This window comes from Corvus brachyrhynchos, unplaced genomic scaffold (genome assembly GCF_000691975.1).
Source record: "Corvus brachyrhynchos isolate BGI_N302 unplaced genomic scaffold, ASM69197v1 scaffold22, whole genome shotgun sequence".
In the NCBI taxonomy this organism is placed as follows: Eukaryota; Metazoa; Chordata; class Aves; order Passeriformes; family Corvidae; genus Corvus; species Corvus brachyrhynchos.
The window spans coordinates 4,066,531-4,090,105 of record NW_008238355.1 but is presented as its reverse complement, the minus strand read 5'-3'; the positions used below and the strand labels follow the sequence as shown (position 1 = coordinate 4,090,105).

Below are 23,575 nucleotides of genomic sequence, written 5' to 3'. Positions count from 1 at the left end.
TTGTGAAATTGAAGTAGAAAATTACAGACAAGGCTAAAATAAGTATTTATCAAGGCAAATAAAAAGAATATTTCTTTCAGCTCACAGAAGTTTGTACTGTGGCTTAAAGAAATCCAATGACCTCCTGTCTGGAGTCATCTCTGCAGGTGTCATGGAGAACATTTTGTTTGCCCCAGTTTGAAAGCATTCAGTTTGCCAGATTTTTCTGTTCTGAGAATAATAAAGCAGCATTATTGAATATCTCCAGAAATAGTGCTAGTTTGAGGTATTGAAATGCCAGGAGCTATTATAAGAGAAATCAATCTGTTGGGCGGTATTTCCTGAAAGCGCCTGACTACTCTCTCGCATCTTGTTACCAGACCCAATTCAGCATTAAGAACCAAGAAGGAATGCCAAGAATGAGTATTTTTACTCAAAACCCCTTAACTATAGCAGTGCTTGGAACCTTAACTTCCCCAAAAGAAATGCCTCTGTCCTTTGCTATAGAGGAGAGTGCTTCTCTTGGACTGTAAGCAGACAGCATGGCAAGATGGGGTTTAGAATGTGCTTTGAGTGTTCTTTTATTCTGCACTTTCTGATTCTCTTTGTAATAACATTAGAGTCAAACCACATGAGTTAATAAATGGTAACCCCACAGACTTTAATGGAAGATGACGTTTCAGTGAGTCTATTTTTCCTGTAATGCAGCAAAGAGGGTTTAGGTAAGCTCATGTGATTGTATGTTCCAGTATTTCTTTCAGGTCTCTTCATGCTTGTGGCTGTGTATTCAAGTTTTTCAATCAAGAACAGGTAAGTCTTTCAATAATATTTGTGTTTCCTTCAAAGTCTCTCATGCCTGGGGATTTTTATTGAATTTTGTTTCTGTTTCATCCATTATCTGCTCTATGTGAAACATTTATTTTCTGTCAGTGGAACTCATCTTTTGAGAGAGCTGGGCAAGGAACAACTACAGTCTTCAGGTTTCAGTCCTGGGCTTGCTTCTATAAGTCTGAACTATACACCATCAGATTGGCCTTCCAGAGCACAACTCTGCTAGTTGACATAGAAATGCTGCAATTTGAAGGTGAGCCAAAGTGAGGTAGAAATGACAAATTGTTCGTGTCTGGTTACCAGTTTAAAGCCATTTTGGTGCCCTAGTTCAGCTGGCTGTATGACATGGGTCCTGAAACTCGACATGCTATTTGCTGTGCAAAGCTATTCAATGCTGAAAAGGTTTGTCGGGAACTTCTTTCCATCAGAAAAAATGTGGTGATAAATGCAATACAGGGCTTCCAAAGGTCCCACTGTCATCTTAGGGTTAATCCTTGAACATCGTTCAATTTGTCACAACAGACATCAAAGCGGAGTCACTCTACTATTTGAGTTTTGCATTGAAAAATTTAAGCTTTGCTTCAACAAAGCAATGCCCTTGAAGGTGACTGGGATGCTGAGCTCTGCCAGAAGCTCTTGTTTTGTTGCTGTCCTTTACTCAGCCTGTACAGACTGCAGCACTGTGGTAGGAGTGCGTCACACTGCAGTGCACGGTCATCAGCTCTCAATGCAGACTTTGGAGGCTGCAGTGTAAGACTGCAAGGCTAGACTGCAGAGATGCTGAGCTTTTGAAAAGCCGCAGTTAGAGCTGGTTGAACAAGCAAAGTGTTCACTGGCAGGATTAAGCCTGTTTTGCTGTTTGTCAGCAGATTGTGTTCTTTGCAAATGTTTCTGTAAGAGCCACAGGGCTAGAAGGAAAATGAACACTCTGTTTCCCTGTCAGGTGGGAGAAAAAGGGACTGGCTCTGGCAGCCTTCTTATATACATTTGAGTGCTGCCCCCGAGCAGTTTGCATGCTGCGTTGTTTGAAAAAACTATGCAGAAAGCCCCAAGATTTACCTTTCGTGGTACCCTACGGTATTGGTGAGAGACCAGCAGCAGCACAAAATAGGCAGCTGAAGCAGAGAAAGAAGTTCCTGCTCAATAGAACTGCTGAGAGTGTTTTATCTGAACAACCTGGCTTTCATCAGGAAAATCCAACAGGAATCTGTTTTTCCTGTATCTTTCTCAGGGCTAAGCAGGGCTGGTGCTGTGAGACCATGATGACAGATAGCTAGTTTGACAGGATGAGGAGCATTATAGCTGTCTTTTTGAGGTAAGAAAACTCCTTTTCTTCTACACACCCTTTACCATTACTAGTGGTCCTGATGGGTGAAAGCTGGCATGTTCAAAATAACAACTTCAAACTAGTTGTTGATCAGAGCTACTTGATGACAGTAAGACTCTGTGAGGATATTTGGACTGGAAGGAGATGAGGAGGGCACTATGGAGCAGACCACTGTTGTAGCATATTCTTTGCATATCTGCTAATTGCTCTTGTCAGGGACATCAAGGATTATGTTCTTGTAGCATCTTTGTAGGGTCTTGTTCTCCTAAAGCCAGTTATGTACCAAGAAGAAATCGCTGCAAGACAGCTTATTATAAATTGAGGTAACCTGTCCTAGGATTGGCTTCAGATATTTATAATCTCTCCCTGTGCTCCTAATGAAGACAGCACAGAATGTTTTGATATATTTGAACAGCTATATTTAAAAACAGATGGGTCTTTACCTCTCCAAAAGCAGCAGAGATGGCTCCGTTCTACTCTTCAATTTACCATTCAGCCTTTTCCTGTTGCCATCCCCACATGGCATGTGGGGTGTTTAGACAAGGGCTTCTGTCATAGATATGTATATTCAGATGAAAAAAAGTCCAATTATATGCAACTGTACCCCTTTATACATGAGTATGGATAATTACGTAAAGCAGAGCTCTACTTCAGATGATCATACAAAGAGTACTGCTATGTGAGTTAAAGAAATAAAACCCAGGGTGATGCCTATGTTTCTCACCAGAAATAAGTTTCTCCTAAGAAAAAGGTCTGCAGAAGCCCCTGAAACCCAGTGCCAAGAAGCAGAGGTCTGGGACTGCTGAAGATAGAAGCCATATATCTGAGAGGCGAGGATGATGTTACACAAACCTTGTTTTTGTAAATTCTCTGACATGACTGGTTCATAGGGGAGGTTCTGTGGCAGATGGGTGCTTGGTTAGACACAAGAAAGGCTGTTCTCAAGTTCTGCTGGCTGGTTTGGTTTGGTTTGGTTTTTTATCAGAGTTAGACAGTAGCAGGAAACATTACATCCTTGTAAGACCAGAATCATCCAAGGAAAACAGGGCCTTTTTGCCCAGCACTATAAACGAAAAACCACCTGCATCGCTGGCTTCACCTGGAACAGCTCGAGAAGTACCTTTTAGTACCTTGCTAAAAGGGTCAGAGACAAGATCTGACTGCAGAGTGATGATTTCTCCTGTGAATTGTGCACAAAGATCCCTTCTTCAGAAACCTATTTTTAATACACAGTCTGTTTTTCAAGCTAGTAAGAGCCAGTCTCGCCTTTCTAACACAATGGATAGCTCAAAATAAGATGCATGTGCAGCTTCAGTCCTGCACATTTGTAGTTCAATTGTTGTTTACATAACACATTCAGAAGGGATTATCCCTCTATTTGGCTCTTAAATGTTTAAAAAATATTTAATCTGCGATCCATCAGTTGCCAAGGACAGGAAATAAATAGACTGTTACCTTGTTAGTGTGCTTGCTTTTGTATTACCTGTGTAAGCTTAACAGTGGTCTTTAAGAGAGATGTTAAAAAAGAGCAAAGCTTGTAAAATATAAACCAGAAAATAAATTTTTTTTGCCATTTAAAAAAATAGCATAGAATTGGATAAATAAAAGAAATCAGAAGATCAGATTATGGTCAAATGTTGGAATTAATTATGTTTATGAGACCTCTCAGTCTTTATACCAAAGTAGAATCCCATCAAACCTGTTTAAAAGAAACTGATTGTTATTTTAGCACATTTGCAGGTACAAAATTGAAATGGCTATGGTGATTCTCTGAGAGTCTAGTTACAAGTGCAAGTATAAAAGGATTTTTGTCTCTTTCTTGTGCTGGCTTTCAGTCTTGAGGAATATTCAAAACAGCTGCAAAGACCTTTCCTTTAAGGGTGCTGGTTTATGGTGAAGTTGTAATCGGAGGGTTCTGACGCAAGTTTCAGTGTCAGGTTTTTTGCAAAGAGATTTGTCATCTTAAAACAAGAAGACATGAATAATTCCCGTAAGACTAAATGTCCTAAACAAGGAAAGAGGCTACCGTTGGTAGCAAGTATATTTGGATGCTTGTAAACTGTTTTCTGTTGCCAGAAAAATCATGAAGTCCTTTTAGTACATTCAAGAGAACCAGTCTGTGCTAGAAATGTTGATTCTGTGCTCTGGTAAAAGGAAAGGTAGAGCAAAGCAAATTAAATATGGATTGAAAGTACATTAGTTTAATGGTCAATCAATAAAAGGAGAATATTTTAATTGAAATACCTTTTCTAAAGTATTCTTTTAATTATACACTTTAAGGGTGTTCATTATTGTAACTTTTTCTAGATAGAACTTTCTTCCATTTATTTCTATTTGTTTTCATTTATTTAATTCCTTCCTACCCCATAAAAAACACCCTTGTTAGTGGTAAGTTTTATTTCTGGTAAAAAAGTCACTTGGAAATATACCTTCTGTTCATGATAAAATTTTCCTGGTAACAAACATCAAAATTTTGTTTGCATAGAATATTCTAATCATAGAATCAGTTGGAAGGGGCCTTTAAAGGTCATCTAGTACAACTTCTCTGCAGGGAATAGACATTTGAATATTTCCAGGGACGGAGTGTCCAGCACCTCTCTGTCCCCATGCCTCACCACCCTCATACAAAGGAATTTCTTCCTTCTGTTTAGTTGGAAACTACCCTCCTTTAGTTTAAAACCTCTTGTCCTATTGCTACAGACTTTGTTAAAGAGCCTGCTTCCATCTTTTGTGTAAGATCTTTCTAAGTACTTCCTCATGATCCCTCTGATCATTTTTTAGCCCTCCTCTGAACCTGCCCCAACAATTACATTCTTTCAACCCGTGTATGAGTTGAAATACTCTTTGCTTTATTATTAGACCAAATTTTTTGCAAAGTAGAAGAAAAAGCCAAACACTTTGATGACAGTATTATTCATTGTTCATGTACCTTACTTCCATGTGAGACAGACCTGTTTGTACACTGTGTAAGAAAAGTATGTCCCAGTTTGTGTCAGAGTGAGTTTTTTCCTTCGGGACAAAAGAGTGGAACAGGTGCCTGCCAGAGGTTGCATGCAGCTCCCCTCAGTGTGGCTCCCAATTATATCCAAACTGAGGTGCCTAAATTTCTACATCTGTACCCGAGCAGTGACCAAATTTTAAAAAAGCACTGACTGGGATACTTTTCCTCAGACACAGGAACCTTTTGCCAGTTTAATTCCTTCGGGCCTGTGACATGCTCCTTACTGAATTAAAACATTTTTCTATTCCTGTGAGCTGCAGAGATTAGATAAAACTTCATCTCCTTTTTTTGTATTGCCTGATATAAGCCTAAAAGAAGAGGGAAATCAAAGGAACCTTGTGCTGTTTCTATTGACATGTGGGCAATTTTTGGAAGCCAGCTTTTTGGAACAGGAAGCCTGATACTGGATTGTAAGATACTCAATGGGAATGATGTGTTTGGTCACAAAACCCTTTAGGTATGGGAGCTTTAGAAAACAAGGCCACTCACATAAGCATGTAAAAAAGGGCATCAAAAGCCTGGCTATCACCAAATACCAGTTTTGCCTTTGCCTCAGATGAGGTCATAGGTAGAAAGGCTTCCAGAATGGCCACTGAATACAGAGATGGATTCTGGCTATGCAGAACACAGCTTTCACATTTGTGGCACATTTGTGAGAGCATAGCCCTTCTTCCCATGCTGCATTCCCTCCATCATCTGCCTTCTACTTTTTTCAAAGCTCCTCTATCAGCAAGGAACAGTGACATCTCACTGGAACCTACAGGGAAGGAGCAAAACTATGGCTAGTAGCAAGTGTCAGTTTGTGTTACAAAAAGAATAAGCTACATACAGGATACTCCCCTGGTCTTTCCAAATGTCTCTATTAAGAATGGTTCCATTATTTAAAAATAAAAACATTTCCATAATGCAGGAGAAGAGTGCCTGGTTGAAAACCATTTTTTCTTGCACTTTTCCCCCCAGTCACTGTAAGAACAAATACATAAAGTTCTGATAAGATTGAAAGCCTTTTCCCACAAGTGTAGCTTTTAACAAAATACTGTATGAAATGGGGGTCAAAAGTCTGTATTTTGAAAATGTCTAACTCGGTGGGAGATACTTCTACATAGTATGGAAGAGAAATCACTTTAGATTCCAGGAGAGAGTGGACTCACTTTCTCCATTCCCTCCACAGTAAAAACCAGTCAGGGAAAATCAAACAAACCAAAAAAATTCAGTGAATTAATCGTTCATCCTCTGCAGAGATACAATAGGAGATAAAGAAGTACACACTAGCATAGGACATTGGCTCTGTTGAATCAACTTTTACTTTCTACCTTAGAGAAATTAAGAGTATACTGCTAGTCAATTTATTATAAATCTGCATGGACAATTTACTCCATTTAGTAATTTTAATACTTATTGTTCACTGCTGGTACGAATGAAGACTCCAACGACATTTAATTTTAATCTGTTTTTAGGAAATTTTTTTAGGAAAACTTTATTTTAGGAGGCCAGATAGAGGAGCATATAAGTCTTCTTGTGACTTGAAGGAAGCGTGCTAAAAAACCCCCCAAACTTCTCTTTATCATCTTCAGAGATTATGCTCAGAATGGTACCTCTCACAGTGTCATTCTTACTCAAAGTAGAGTTTGTGGGCTTAAAAGAACCTTGCTTTTCACCCATCTGCCATATGAACCTGTGAAAGGGATTTGGAATAGTACAGTTCAGATGCAGTGCAGATAAATCTGGAGGCAGGCTTCAGTTTATCCAATGTTCCATCATGTTTGTTTCCACAAGTTTTTGACTACATGGTGTACTATGGTGATTTTCCCTAATGAAGCCCTGTTCTTTTCTCTAATTTGATTCTATCTGTTTCCCATCTGTACTCTCATTGTTTTGCTTTAATTTCATTAGAATGTAGAGAGGTTTTTATAGCTCCTTAAGAAATGAAACATGGAATCACTTGGTTTTTCATTTCCCTTGAAAAATGTGTTCCCATTTTGAGTGTACACAACTCATTAGAGTATCATTAGCAGATTTAACATAAATAATGGAGGCAACTGAGGATTAAGTGTAGCCATAAATATGATAAGTAGGTGACTTAAGGAAAAATTTGTAAGTCTGAAGCGTGTTCTGATTTTCTGAGTTCTTTCAGTTCTAAGATATAAAATTCATTGTCTCAGATGGGGATGATTTTTACTTTCACTGATCATGTTGAAGCCTTTGTATTCAGGGCACAATATAAGCTCCTAATTACATGTGATTACAGAGGACGTTATAGAGATTCTCTCTGTGACTGAATTTTCAAATGTCAATAGTTACACATAAGGAATAAGATGGCAAAGCTCTGTTCTTCATTTCTTATTTTGCTCTGTGATTTCTATCCCGTCAACCCTAAATCTTTTGCATGCTTGACATGTTTCTGGCTTCAGTTTCTTCGTGGCAAACTTCAGATCAACTGCAGCACAGTGTCTATGACTAAAGATAGCAAATATAATCATTGGCTGCATCATTCACAAAACCTTACAATCTTGCTACAACAATAAATTTTCTTAGCCTGTATAAAGTGTGATTGTTACTAACTCTTCGTCTTGTGGTGCCTTGTGGTGGAAACACAATTATTCCCTCTGAGATGGAAGACCTTCTATGAATTAAATCCAAGGTGTTTAATTCAAGTTCCTGGTGTCCTGATCAGCTTGCCTGCCTGTTAAACATTTCTTGCTTCCCTCACTTTGTGTTGTCATATACATTCCATTGCAAAATGGCAGCTGGAATTCAGCCCTAAATGAAAATTAATTTTTCAGCTTTAATATTTCAGTTTAATTTCCATACAACACCCTTCTTGAGAAAGATACATACAAATGTCTTATGTTGAGGCAATGGATACTTTATGTGGTGTAGAATCATTCCATGATTCCATGATCCTCATTCAGAGGACTGATGTAGCTATAAGAAAAGTAATGACACCAGAATTCGCCTTTTTTTTTTTTGTGGTTGGAGGAATAAAGCGGAATTCATATCTCCCCCTTTTAACAAGCCCAGGATGAAAAAGCCTGTTTATTTCTTGAAGTATTTGATGCAATGAGGAGAGAACCTCCACTTTTCTGCACATAAAGGATGAGGCATGTGGCTTACAACTGAGTCAGATGATATGTGGAATTTGCAATTATCATTTGCCACACCACTTGGACAATAAACTCTGGTAGGCTTGGCAGCCTGGATCTGCTGTGGCTGGATATGGCAGGTCCCTTCAGAGAACATTCTTTGCTAGTGGCCTTTGAGAGTGTTACCTCTTTATACAAAACTGTGCTATGACTTTTCACCACACAGCTTCCACTCTGGTGGTTTCTCGGGAGAGGAAGGATTAGCCCTGGTCCTTGTCAGAATGACAAAGCTTGTGTAAGGCTGGACAGGCTGGTGAGGCTCCTCAGAGTCTGGGAAATCAGGAAGCCAGATAATAGATATTATTTATTTCTCATTCCTTGCAAGATTCATAGAATCCTACATTTGATTCATAGGTATATAATCCAATTTCATCCTCAAAGCAGGACTAATACTGAATTCAGACCAGGTTACAAGGCTTTATCCAAAAAGTCTTGTAAACCTCCGAGAATGAAGATTGGACATTTTCTCTAGAAAAACTCTTCCATTTCTTTTCCTTATATCCCTCTGAACCTCCACTGACTTAATTTTTGATAACTGTCTCTGATTTTTCTTCCACACACTGCTGTGAAGAGTCTTGCTATGTCCTCTTTATGATCTTGTAGGTACTGAAAGACAATTATGAGATACCTCCAAAGGTGTCTTTTTCTCCAGGCTGAATGAGCTTTTTTCACAGGTGCAGAACTCCTCATTTATCTTCACTGAATTTCATTATGTTTCTGCAAGCCCATTTCTCTGGTTTATTTATGTCTCTATGAATGGCAGGTCTGCCCTCAAATGTATGAGCTACAACTCCAATTTGAGGTCATCCTCAGTTGTGATGAGATGCATTGTCGACACATGTAGGTCATAGGTAACAATGCCAATATCAGATAGGGCCCAGGAAAAATACCTGAGAAAAGCCACCTATCATTCTGCCCAAGTGGAGTACACATCAGCCACTTTGTTTTGAACCCAGTGATCCTCTCAATATTTCACCCAGGCAATTATCTGCCTGACTAAACCTTTAAGTTCCTTCTTGGATGAAAGGATATTGTAAGAAACGATGTTGAAAATCTTGCTAAGTTCAAGGTCAGTGGCATTCAATGATTTTCCTGTATCTGTACCCTTATCCCAGTTGTCTTTTTTATCATGATCCAAAATATCATGATCTTTTCATCAATATACCTGGAAAATATCTAGTTTTCTATAGAAGTTCTTCTCTAAATCTGGACCATTAGTCAAACACTAATGTCACCAGTAAATCCCACGCATAACACACAGATACAGCCATCTTTTACTCACCCTTTCTGGACATTGCTTCCTTTTGTTCATTCTCTTCATGACACCTGTCTCTGAAAGATTTCTGATTTGTGATGACAAAGTCTTCTGCTCAAATGGGAACAACAGAGATGGAGAAACAGAGGGATGGGAAACAGATTAGTTCCTGACAGGTTTGACATTAGTCAGGCATATGTCTCATAAGACACTGAGCCCATTCTGAAGTGAAGGCCCAAGGATGGGCCTTCATGCCTTACGAAAATGGCACTTTATTTTTACCTTGGAGTAAGTACTCTGAGCATAAGTTTTCTTAAAAAGAAGTAAGATACTAAGTGGTTTCATTTTGCCACAAGGCTAACTGTCCTGAGGGTTATGGAAGAACTGAGGTGAGTTGATTCATCTTGTAACAGAACTGTCACTCCTTGTGTTAATTTCTGTTTGTGCACCAGGACAGCTGAGAATCTCTGGTTGTGCTGTGGTAATGAGCATTGCTTTCTGTTTTCCTCTTAACCAAAGAAAAAAACCCAAGGAACTGAATTACTTTAAGACGGTTGGAGAGACAGCTTTTACATTCAATATTTTCCCAGAGTATAATGTCACTATCTTTCATATATGTGCTAACTCTTTAATTTACTTTCTTTTACATAAAACCCACTTCTGCTGCTTCTGACCTCAGCCAAGTTACTCTGTGTTGCTAACCTTGCATTACTGAGTATCTGACAGAAGCAAGCCATAGTGCACCAAGAGGTGCTGGATCTTTCCTGCTCTGCTTCATATTTCCATGAAAAGATGACAGTTGGCAGAAGATGCAAGTTGTCACATTATACGTGAAACTACTACAAACTGCTTTCATAGCAAAATGTCACAAAGCACATGTTGTTTGGGGAAAGAGAAAAGGGAAAGCAAATACTGGAAAGGTACTGAGTAATCAAACTTCAGTTGCTTTACACTAGATACTGAGTGGTGCGAAGAAGAGATGCCAACAGTTTTAGCCCTTTCCTGAGACTCACAATGGGGTAATTCCTATTTTTATTTCTTGGCTTTAGTCCCAATATCTTGATAATGTTTCTGCATTCTTGTTGTACCTGGTCTGTAAAGCAACATTTCCACAGGAAAGGAACTTCAGAAAATTAAACCTGGAGTTCCAGAGTTTGCTGTAATTTTTTTCCCACTCTCCCTTAGAAAGGTTTTTAAAATACATTAATATGATTATTTAGACTTTTCGGACTTCTTTAGCTAGCTGGTGGCTGTTCAAACCTACACAGAAACTTGAGGTTTCCAGGAAATTTTAATTAGAAGGATAAAGTCTTTCTAAAGACTTTCAAAAGAATTTTCTTTCCAAAGTGGGTGTTGCTTGCTTTTTTTTTCCTGCCCTGTAATCTGTAACAAGACTGCCCATAGAAAGAAAATGGTGCCCATTTCTTGCAACTGAAACCAAAGCAGAAACATTACACCCCTGCTGATATATCCACTCAAAGAGATCTACCAAAAGCTGAAATACCTGTCCAGAATAGCTGTTGTTGCTCCAGTACCTGAAAATCCCTCTAGCATCCATCCTTAGCAGTAGATGTCGTAGCTGCAAATGGACCCAGATGGAAGAAATCTTCAGACAATTAGCTCTGTTACAGGAGGAGTTCAACAGGCAGTGCAGTACCTGGGAACGTGAGAGGAGGTCAATAAGTGGTGTTGTGCGCTGTTTCAGACTGTCCAACAGCCTTGCCTTAAGGTGTACAAAGTAATCTAACCTCAAACTTTCTGACACTAGCAACTCATGAGATAAAGGAGATTGCACAATTTTCTCTGCATGGAGTACCTTCCCCTGAAGTGTCTCTACACAACAGATACTGTGCAGTGGGCATGCAGAATGAAGGTCACAGTAATAGTGGACAGGATCCAGGAAACACCAACCATTCAATTTCATCACTTGTGAGAGAAACAGCAGCTTCAGAAAAAGATCTAATTGGAGATTCCTGGCTGTGAAGCACCAAAGCACCTATTTCCCATCCAGACTTTTTCTCTAGAGAAGTTCGCTGCCTATCAACAGATTGCATTCGCAGTGCCACTGAGAGGCTGCTAAGCCTAGTGAACCTTACAAATTACCATCTGCTCCAATACCATTCTATGTAGGGTCTGTGGTAAGGCAACTTTGAACACTCAGAAAAGACTGTATATCCCTCAGCAATACCAAATCACCTGGAGCACAGGTTATGTTCTCCTCTGTCCTCCTCAGATATAAGAGTTCAGGAAAGAGGAGTCAAATTGAAAGATGAATGCCTGGCTGTGTGGCTGATGTCATACTCAAGGTTTTGGCTTTTATGATAGTGGGCCTGCCTTTTCAAGCTGGGTTTGTTTTGAGCTTGTGAGATTCACCTGACAAAGTGGGGCAGAATGTTGGTCACCAACAGATTTACACGGAGAGAATTAAATTAGATTTAGTGGGGAAGGGATGAAGTTTTGAGCAATAGACAAAAACTAGGGGCTGCTAATGTATTCAAAACCAACACAGAAACACCTGTGGGATGCCTCAAAGGCACTGGGGAGTATTCACCTAAATAGGTGAAACAACCTGTAACTCAGGTGGAGGGCCCGTGTAGGAACACCCACAGCATGGGTAACAAACAGCAACATCTGCAAACCACTGTGCAGCTGGAACACTGTGGTCAATCACTGTCACTGAAACGTGGCGGGACAAATTGCATGGCTGCAGCACTGCATCAGTGGCTATAAACTGTTCAAAAGGGACAGGCAAGGAAGGAGGAGCGGGCAGCAGTGGGGAGGATGTTACCCTCTGTGTAAAAAATGGATGAACTACACAGAGCTGCTGTGGAAAACCAACAATATACAGACAAAATGGGTAAAAATTTGTGGGTAAAAATTGCGGTCCAGTCAACAAGGGAAACCTCATGGCTGATGTTTACTACAGGCCACCAGATCTAGGGGAGGATGTTAATGAAGTGTTTTTACTTCAGCTACAGGAAGATTCACACTCCAGGCTCTGATCCTGATGGGGGGGCTTCAACCACTCTGAATTTACTGGAAAAGTACACAGAAAGCCATAAGCAGTCCAGGAAGCTCCTGGAATGTGTTGAGGATAATTTGTTAATCCAGGTGACAGACAGCCCAACCAGAGGAGAAACATTACCAGACCTGTAATTTACCAACATAGATGAAGTAATTACAGATGTCAAAATTGGTGTCGGCCTGGCCTGCAGTGATCATTTTTTGATTGAATTTACTGTCTTGAGGGATATGGGCCAGATGAAGAATCCTTTTCTTTAGGAAAGCAATAGTTTTTGAGGACCTAGTGCATTGAGAGCCTGGGAAACTACACTCAGGGATAAAGGAGATAAAAATTGCTGACAGCTCCTTAAGGACACTCTTCTCAGAGTGCAAGAGGCCTTGTTTCCCTGTAGATTACTATGAAAGGAAGGTAGGAGGCCAGCATGGCTCAGTTTGGCTTCCCAGTCCAACTAAAGACAGAAACGCAAAGGACAGATCCCCATCTTGGGAAGAATATAGACACCGTCTAGATGTATGAAGAAAGGAACAGGAAAGCTAAGGCACAGCCAGAGCTACAGTTTTTGAGAGATTCAACGAATAATAAGGGCTTCTACAGGTATGCTGGATAGAAGAGAAAGAGTAAGGAAAATGTGCCCCCTCCACAAATAAGACAGGAGAACTAGTGGCAATCAATGTGAAGAAGTTGAGCTACTCAGCAATTATTTTTGCTTCAGTTTTAAATGTTAAACTGTCTTCCAGCATTTCTAAAGCCCCTGAACCTCAAGGCAGGAACTAGGGGAATGAAGTTCAGCTTTGGGACCAGCTGAGGAACCGGAACATAAATAAGTCCATGTCACTCAATGAGCAATAACCCTCCAGGACACAAAGCCTACTTTGCTCTAGCTTTCAGTGCTGTAGCATTTCCGGTCTCAAGAGAGACTCAAGATTAATTTTCCTAAGAATGTGGAAGCAGATTTTTTGTTGAATATTTCATACAGAAGCATGGCAGTATTCACCAAGAAATTATCCTCTTGGGAAATACTAACAATAAAGATTGGTTTTGTTTCATTAAGTTTCCTTTAGGTCCTACAGCAGAGTTCTATCAGTATTTGGTTGGATTACTCAATCAACCTCAATTCCACTTGCCTTCAATTAGTTTTGCACTTAAAATTCATGCATTTCTGGAGTTGGCTACAAGAGTATGAAGACGGGAGCTGGGATTGGGAATTGATACTAGTCCTCAAGGAGGATTTAACAGTGAAGAAGTAAAATTATTTCACCGTTACCTTTGTGAGGAGTAAAAGAACATTAAATGACTGGAAACTAGCTTCATTTTCTTCCCCTTTGGCACTGACATTTCCACTGTCTTAATAGTCACTTAAGAGAAACCAAAGAAATGTGCAAAAGGTACTACCTATGCTGTAGGTTCATGGTGAAGGAGTTTTGAAATGCACAAATGTGGTGTCACCTCTCTACTGTTCATTATTCAGGGCCCAGTAGATTTGCAGAGAAAGAGGGAAGCATTTTACCTAGATATGACAAGGATCCTGTGTTAGGGTGGTGCCAACATCCAGAGCACATGTTGCTTCCAAGATGGCTTGTACCCAAGTTAACATCCACCTAGGAAGCATGTGTACAAAGGCAGGGAAACTGAGGCAGCAGAAACTGCAGCACTGGCTATAATGCTAGCAGGCCTTTAGCAGGTTATCAGATGGATTTACTGTGTGAAATTCATGCTGCTTTTCTGCCTATCACATACATTATGCAGTTACCTCTCTTACTTCAAAATAAACATGGTGAGCAGCTCATAAACTTTATACTTCATTATTGAATTAATGAAAATTTTTGTGCCCATGGGAGAACTCCCTGTTTAGCTTGGAGTTCAATACGATCCATCTGTATTGCTGAAAAGCAATAGCTTTTCAGGTATTGTTCAGGCAGCCAATTGCTTCCTGTTTGTATACAGCACCAACGATAATTAGAAAATATGACAAGAGAAGAAATCTTGCAGGCTCATGCACTGTTACCTTCCTTCCCATCCGCCTAAGGAGCTGGATGTCCTGCCTTTGTTGCTTATAAACTGTTAAGTCCAAGTATGCTGTTTACGAGTGAGATGGAAGAGGAAGGCAACACTTTAAAGGGCACAGCCAACAATTTTCAGGTCCTACGATGTCATTGAGCAGGTTAAGAGGGGAACCTTTCTTAAAGCTCCAACATCTTGCCTAGGAAAAGGAAGAGCAGAACACTGGGATTTTCTCTTAAAAAAATTTTAATGTAGCTTCCATGACTGATAAGAATATTTGAAAGCAAACTATAACGTACACCTTAGTATACCATACAAAGCAGCAAGCATGAACTGGATGGCAAAAGGAAAGACCACCCAAATTCCACATTTTAAAGGCACTTGATGAATTTTCAGATTTGAATTGGAAGGACAATGCTGATTTTACGTGAAAATCCTGACAAATGTTTCCATTTTCATGGCCTAAATCCAAGATCTGTCCTCCCCATAGGTATTTGCGACTCACCTTTCTGCACTTCTATCACTTTTCCTCATCTCTGTCTACAATGACATCCTGTAGGGACATGGTTTCTAAAGCGAAGAAACACTGAGTGTGGGATGCTCTGAAAGGGTTGCACAAAACAATCCACTAGTTTGCATGAAGAAAATACTTTCTGTATCATTTATAAATAAAATAAAATTAAACAAAAATTAAAATATTTTGATTTTTTTTCAATATCTATTCTAGTCCATGTTTTATAATGTATCTAGCATTTTATTACAGTAATACATTTATATAACTGATAAATAAACAAACATATACACAAATATTGAGGTTGTGTGCTCAAAAACTGGTTTTTAATAGGGTTGTTGGAGAACACTGGCCTGTCTTTTCTTTGTATTGGGGGCTAAGAAAGGAAAATAAAAATCCATGTAGACTTTATTTATTCCAGGAAGAATAATTTTCTAGTTCAAGATTCCGAGTACTCTTGAGCCTTTGTATTTGATTAAACAATGAAAAGTATAAGTAACATTATTTCCCCAATGATGCTTGAGACAAGATTGTCTCCTGTTTGTACTTGTTGTTATACCCAACATTAATCTCTCTGCAAATATCAGATTAAATTCATATTTCGTGCTTTATTGTCCTAGTACCCTTAGATCAAACTTCTCTGTCCTATATTTTCCTGGAGAAGGCTGAATTTTGCAGAATGGTCTTTGACCTATGTTTCAAAATTTTAGTGGTCGTATTTCCATGACAATCCGAGGTGTTTTATGAATGACAGTTTTAAAGTTTACATCTTTTGTTTGTGAGATTGTATGGGGCACAGAGAAAACACAATTCTTAATGTTTAGTGATGTAAGTTTTTCTTTTTGATGTAATTCTAGTAATGTCCTGATCCCAGCCTTGACATAATATGCATAAAACACTTATATCTAGTTTTAGATGCACAGATTAAAAAAAGATTGTTACTTTGTCTTTTCCTGAGACTTTGAAGGCAATTCTCATGGTACCACCTCCATCTTCCCATCCTAGTAGTCAGTAGTGCATGAAACAATTATTTCATACAGCCATCCATCCATCCATCCATCCATCCATCCATCCATCCATCCATCCATCCTCTGCTTCTTGGAGCTGGACTTGTATGTAAGTGAATATCTCTCCATGTCTTGGTATGTTGTCAAAAAGCACAAATAAGTATTTGTTATGTACTATGACGAGAATTCCAGAATATATTTTTGTCATTTGTGTATATTCTGAGATTGTTTTTTGATTTCAAAGTTTTGGCAACATACTTTTGGTTCTGGCTTACAAAAGAGAGAATGTAATTCTGTGGTGATGAAGTTTGAAATAATATTGAGACCACTGAATATAATGCACTATACTGTGTCATCAAGACATGATACACACACCAAATCAAATCAAGATTTTACCTTTTTTTATGGATGAGGATTTTCTTGTAAGGGAGAGAACTCAAATTTTGCAGATGGAACTAAAATATAAACCTACTTTTTAAATACTCCTGGTATAGAAACTTCCATGGAAATTTGATATAACTAAAGGAAAACAAATATGTTTTTCTTGTGAATGTGAATAAAAAATCAAAACCAAAAGAATAAGATAGAGGTTATCACCCCAAGCTCATCTTCTCCTCAGTCAGAGGGGACATGAGTATTCTTTGGAGGAAGACTATCATTTTTGCCAGGAGTGGCATCCAGCACCATCTTCCAGGCTATGGTTAAGACTGCAGTCCCACTACTCTAACAGTTGCTGGAAATGGTAAAACCTAGGGAAAAAAAGGAGGACAGAAAACATTCAATTACATCTGAAGAAACCTATTTCTTCCTCCCAGTTAAATCAGTGAAAAGGTCAGGAACCAGGAACGTGATAACAATCCATGAGACCCACAGGTCTGCATGACCAAGGATTCTGCTGGAAGAAGCCAGTGCTTGGAAAATACAGCTAGACTGTATTCAGATTAGAAATGAGGTTCCCTCTTTTCAAGGTGCAGGGTACTCGAACATTTCAGCAACTTGTTAAAAGATATGGCAGCATCTATATCTCATGCATATAATTTAGTACCTTAAATGAAGTCTGGTGATCCAACCAGAAAATTCCTAACAATATCATGACCTTTATCTGTGTTGAGGGTGTGACAACTGGTTAGATCCCCTGTGCAGATCCACATCAAAGAGGAAGGCTAGCTGACTCTTTGTGCAGAGCAATGAAGTTAGGTACAGGTTTTAACAGACAATAAAACATACATAGATATAGGTATAGATATATTATATTATCCATGTATTAGATATCTTGTATGTATTATGTAAGTATGATTAAAACATATATAAAATTTTTTTTGTGTGATTTGTCCTGTTGCACTGATTTAGACGTGATTTTAAACATCATGCTTGGACAATGAATAAATCATGCCATGTTGCCATGGTCACTGTCCTGACATATATGATCTTTCAGTCCTGGTAATCGATAGAAGAGAAATCAAAGGCTGAACACAAAAACAGACTCTCTGAAAGGCTTAAGGTTCTTTGAAGACTGTTGCATTAACAGAACAGAGAATGAAATTCTGTCACAGCTTGAAAAGAAAAAGAAATCACAGAAATACTTATTAAATATGTGCTTCTTCAGTATTTTAAGTCACTGGTGTTCTTTTTTCCTTTAGTTTATCCCAGGGCTTGGAATTCAATTACTCAGTGAATCTTGAGGAACTGATTTACAGCACAAGCCGCTGAGTGATAGGTACCAACTAACTGAGTTGCATCAGAAAGGGTTGCCTGCAGGACAGTTGGGACAGAGTCCCTGGCTGCCTCAATAACCTCAAAGGGATTCATTCACATCATTACTGCCAGTGCTGTCCCATCTGATGGCTCTGCAATTATTTTTTTTTAATCACAGAGAACTAAATATTAGCCAGTTCTCACTAATTGAACTGGAGGAGAGGGCACTCAGAGTGGCAATATCCCTTAAGCAGCTCCTGAGATCCAATTCTTCACTACCAGATTTTATTACTAGGGACACAGGAGACCAAAATACAGTAATTAATGAGTCAAAAAGGCTGAAGGAATTCCCAGGAGCCCAGGAAGGTCAGGCATCTTACCTCTTTCTAAAAAGGGGAAATGGGAACATAGGGACAACTTGAACCTGGGGAAAAATTCTTAGGCATATTATTGATAATTCCATCTAGAAGCACCCAAAAGCATGCTGCAAGGATATAAAGCAACTGGTATGGATTTGTCAAGAATAAATCATATCAAGTGATACAATTTTCTCCTTTGACAGCAGGTCTGGCCTTACAGGTAAGAGGAAAGTTGCCAGCATGATAGCTCCTGATATCAGCAAAGCCTCTGAACCTGGTTTCCCTGGACTTCTTTGAAAGAAAACGTGGAGGACAAAAAGCCCTCCAGGAAGTGAGAGGAATCACTGTGATTCATCCCATGGAGCAATTTGGATTGCCTTCTGGAACAGGACTGTTTCTGCTGACTGGCAACTTCTTTGTTTGAAGGTCTCTCAGGCTACTGATCTTCTAAGCTGTGTCTAACCATTTACACTCCTCAAGTGAGGTAGAAAAGTCTGTGCCACTGCAAGACACCTATCTTGCCCTTGATAAGTGTCAATAGCAGGCTGAGCTATCAGGCCTGGATGATCCATGCGCAGCCAAAGAGCAACTCTGGTTGCAATGGAGCAGCAATGGAGACAAAGCTGACTTCTCCATCACTGGCCACTGAATCAGAACATGGCTTTCAAGGGAGAGAGAAAGACGTTGTGAGTTAGGGTTAGGAAAGCTCTCATGAGAAAGTGGCTGAGCTAGGGATAACTGTCGTTCCCTATTAAATTCAGCCCTGCACTCTTAGGATCATTTTTTATTGCTGTCAAGTAGGAAAGCCTTATATGAGTCACTTCACAGCTCAGATCTGAAAACTGACTGGCAGCCTAAGTGAAGCTAACTGGTCATTGTTGTGTGATGTGCTTGTTAAGATGACAGCAGCAGCAAGCTGGAGTGTACTCAGAAACAGGCTTAGCAGCAAAAGTCTGTATTCTCTCAAAATCCTTCTCTTGTGTGTTCCTACATATCTAGCCCTTATCCAGGCTGTGCTCAGCCTTTCTGTGCAGGTCAGGAGCTGCAAAAGACTTATTCATTACGATGAACAATTCACGCTCTGAAGAATTTTCAAAAGAAGTCAGTAAGCAACATAGCTACCCCAAGCAGCAAAGATCGGAGTATGCTGCAGGCTCGGCTGGAGAAGGTATTGCCATTAAATGGAAGATTAAGTCCCACTGGAGATAAGATTCTTCTGTGTCCACCAGAATATAAAATTAATTGCATATAATTTTAACCCTGTGTGTGGCTTACTTTGCATTTATGATGAAATGATTTCTTCCCACTTCTTCTATTTATTTCAAGTATTAGCGAAGCAGTACCTCAATGGCTGTAGGCAATTCAGTAGTTTAGAGATGTACTGATGCCTGGTTTGAATTTAGTGGTCTTTCATCTATTGCTTGTGGCATAGGAAAGTATAGTAGGCTGCAAGAACTCTACTCTCCAGGTTTTTCCTCCTTTTCCAAGGCTTATTGGCATCCAGTGTTTGTCCCACTGGCAGTGGGTGAAGGCTAGGGTGTCAAGTAAGCTTTTCTTTTTGCTCTATCAAACTTGAGGTGTATTTGAGTCGTCTGTGCTACAAAGCTCAGGAGACAGAGACTCTCTAGTTCTTGGTTTTGAGGCTTGAAATGTTACTTTGTATCTTGTGGGGGGTTTTTTTTGGTTCAGTTGAGTCTATCAAGAAATAAGACCAAAATCATTCAGGCTACAGCATATCATAATACCTCAGACACTGTTATATCATTAAGGCAACACGAATCCTGAAGTCTCCTCTTCTGCTAGACTCATGCCAGCATCAGTGAAACCTATCCTGTGTCACCTGTTCGAGGTGCAGATACTTCAGGGAAGGGTTTTTTTCTGACTGTATCTCCTTGGTGTCTTACCAGAGACACTTCCCCTCTCCATGCTGTCATAATGTTAAGAGAATAACAGACTCAAGTTTAATGGTTACTGATATGACAATTCACATTTTATAGCTTAGTTCTGTCTGCAGGGGGTATCTCATACACACCATAAAGTCTTAGAAAGAACCCTGAATTTCTTGTAGGTTACAGATTATTACAAATTATTTTTCACTATGGTTTTTTCTTGGTGGAGATGCTGATGCTTGTTTTCATTTGGGGGCTGGGGAGGAGGGCACTGGACCCTGCTGATGAAACTGAAGCTGTTGTCTGGTCTTTTGACAGTGAAATGGGACATGATCAGGCAATGTAGCTAGAACTGTGAGGCATACACCATTATTGCCTCAAACTTTTTGTTTCCAGTCACTGAGAAGTGATCATCTATTGACATTAAGCTGTGTGCCAGAAACCAGAAAAGCCTAGAAATACACTAGGAAATTCAATTTGCACTAGATAGTAGGGCCTTTACAGTAACCACAAAACTCTTTGTTACACCTGATGATTTTGACAGAAAAAAAAGGAGACCAGATGATGCAGTACCAGGTAATAGTAATGCCTTTCATCACCTAAGTGGAGTTAGTCACTAGGAAGAAAAAAACAACTATTAGCTTACCCCCCAACATTAATTAAATCACACCTGAGGGTGTAAAACTGTCAAACAAATCTGATCCTCTGAATAAAGCATGAGTTGAGTCTTAAACCTTATTACTCAGATATAGCAGGTAGTTGCAACCTCTTTAGCATTGTCTCAGAAGGAATAAGAAAGATTTTGTGCAGTGAATTGTCAAGTGCATCTTCTGAGCTATGTTGGTAATACATTATGCAAATTCTGTGTAACCTGCTCCCATGGTTCTCCCTGGGATTACTAACTCTCCAATACAGGTGAGTGAGTCTTGCAAGCATGGTGTAATGGCTAGAGATCTGTTCCTGAAGAGATGTGAAGCAATACAGAATGATTGGCACTTCGCATTTCATCAGATGTCCTGTCTTAAAACACCAGTTTCTGAAGTTACGAGATTATTTCCTTTTTTCATTTAAATAATGGGCTTTTAGAGGTCTCCAGCACACAGAAAGCTTGAGAACCTAACATTTTCAACTTTTCAAGACTCCAACCAGCGAAAAAAAATCACAAAGTCGAAAAGGGAAATGATACATCATTTCAAAATGTTTCCTTTTAAGCAAACCTGATGCATACAAACTGTTTCAGATGCCAAAATTAAACACTTTTAAATGTTAGAACACAGAGCTTTAGGTCTTTATTCCTATAACTGTAGGAAAACTGTTGGTTAGCTCTTTGTTTGTGGAAGCTGATTTTTCATCTCATGATGCTACTGCAGGGACTAGAGCTAAAGATGAGCTCAGACCCTGGGATCAAAGCATGAAAACTGTGAATGGTTTGGACTGACAAAGCTTTTGAAGAACTTCAAAATCAGAGAAAAAACTACTTGTATTTTAACAAATTAAATTATTTTCCATATCAAAGAAACATGATAGGAAATGCTGCCTAGACCATACTCAGCAGTAATTCACAGTGTATTGAAATGTAAAACAGTAGGCTGAAATGCACTGCTGTCATGATCACCTCCTAGTAACGTGAGCAGCTCTCACACCTACTTCCAGGATCCTCCCACGCTTTGAGGTCCATTTTGGCTGGTTTTGTATTCTCTCTTCAGCCCTCGAGGAGAAAACTTTCTCCACCAAGTAGAAAGCACTCGCTCTTGCTTCTATCTTTCTAAGCTGAGACTTTTACTTTCTCCAGTCACCTCTGTCGTGTTGGCCTAATTTGGATTTCCATGAAATGTTCTATATAGGACTCTGAATTCACTTTGAAAGTTTCAGCTTGTGCAAAAAAACCCTTCAGCTCAGTCTTGCAGATGTGTTTCTGGGCAACAAAACATAAGATGCTTGTTCTTGCTCCTTTCATGTGGTTCTTTGAGAATCTCTTTTGCTAAATATGTAAGGAAATGATTATTCCAGCACTTGTAATTCTTTTCAACAGCTGATCCTGTTACTAACACTTGCTCAGTAATGGAGCCTGCTTGTCTCCTTCTGTGACCAAGACATTTTCTTCAGTGCAGCTGTAGTTATGAAGACCCTGCAGAGCTGAGTGTGGCATCCTGGTTTGACAGCTGGGCAGACTGCAATACTTGCAGACGAAAACAAATGGTAACATTTCACACAGATGCTCAGGGATATAGCATTACTGCTGTTTTTCTCACAGAAAATGCTTCAAGGTACCTGTCCTTTCCTCTTTGTTTTTGCTGGGCCAGTTGGAGTAAACACTGTGGTTCACTGCGGTTTACAGTTAATTAATTAATTTGTAAGGACCAGAAACCCACTGTGGACACTGTTGCAACTCCTGTGCAGATTCGGGTGTTGTCCTTCTGATAAGAGAAATAGTTGTCTTGTGATTATTCAGTTGACCTGAAGTATAGCCCACAATTTGCTATTTTGGGACTTTATTCCACTTTAGTCAAGCTCATGCCGCAGTGTGCCCACACATATGCACACAAATCAAATGGTAGGAAAGGAGTGAGAGTCCTTGCAGATGCTTAGCAGGTTCTTGGACGATTTTGCTGGAAGAAGTCTGGGAAGGTAGGAAAAACAGTCAGTTCTGAAGTGAAAATCTGAATTATATGAAGCACAAACATTTTGGATCCCTCTCTTGCTCATGCATCTATAACTCAATAAAGCAAATAAGCTCTGTTGATAGTGTGCAATTTAGTTGTTATTCAGGCACCAGGTGCGGGAAGAATGCATTAAAATGCATGCTGACTGGTAGGAACATAATCATGGAAGTTGTACAAAATTTGCATGTATTTGCACAATGCATTAATTTCATTCTTAAGTGTACTGCACAACATCTCTCTTACAGATCAGAGTGTGATGCAAAATCCTTTGGAGGAAATGTGAAGAACCCTCTTGATCCTGGACAAGTATGGATTGGTGTCTCTATGTGTAACTATCATTTGATAATTTCACTCAATAAACTTAGGAAGTTTCATTAGTCTCTGTCAGAAAAAGAAGCTAAAAGAGCTTCTGGTAATGAGGTCCATAGAGGAGGTAGCAGTTTATGAAGAGACAACAGATAAAACAGCTGTGGGAATTATTAGACTATTTAAAATCTTATTCCAGGCAGATTCACTATTATGTGTCTCTCACATACAATAACTAGACAGAGAACTTCCATTCATTTTCCCAATAAATAGTTATGCTATTGTGGTTTTGGCTTCAACTGCAGAGGTGCCATATCTTTGTCTGAGTCATTTATTTTCACCTGTGAGTGGACACTAACTCCGTGTGGTAATGCCATTCTTTGAAATTGGAAGCAGTGCCCCATCCCTCCTCTAATCACAACCAGAAAGTATTGCTGCCTCCACAATAAGGCTTCCAGCATGATCTTTTAATTTTTTTTAAATTGTTTTTCCTGCCCATGAAGAAAGTTGCATGTTATGACTCCTGCTTCTTGCCCAAACCTCGCAACACCTGAAGCAAACAGCAGATGGTCATCTCCACAGC

At 39.4% G+C, this 23,575-nt stretch overlaps 1 long non-coding RNA gene across 1 annotated transcript; it reads left to right on the top strand.

Moving 5' to 3' along the window:
• Positions 1-444: 444 nt before the first annotated feature.
• On the top strand, positions 445-23,178 carry LOC108447006. Its single transcript, XR_001862363.1, has 3 exons — positions 445-789; positions 22,056-22,290; positions 22,932-23,178. It is a non-coding gene; the product is annotated as an uncharacterized LOC108447006 (long non-coding RNA).
• The last annotated feature ends 397 nt before the right edge of the window (positions 23,179-23,575 follow it).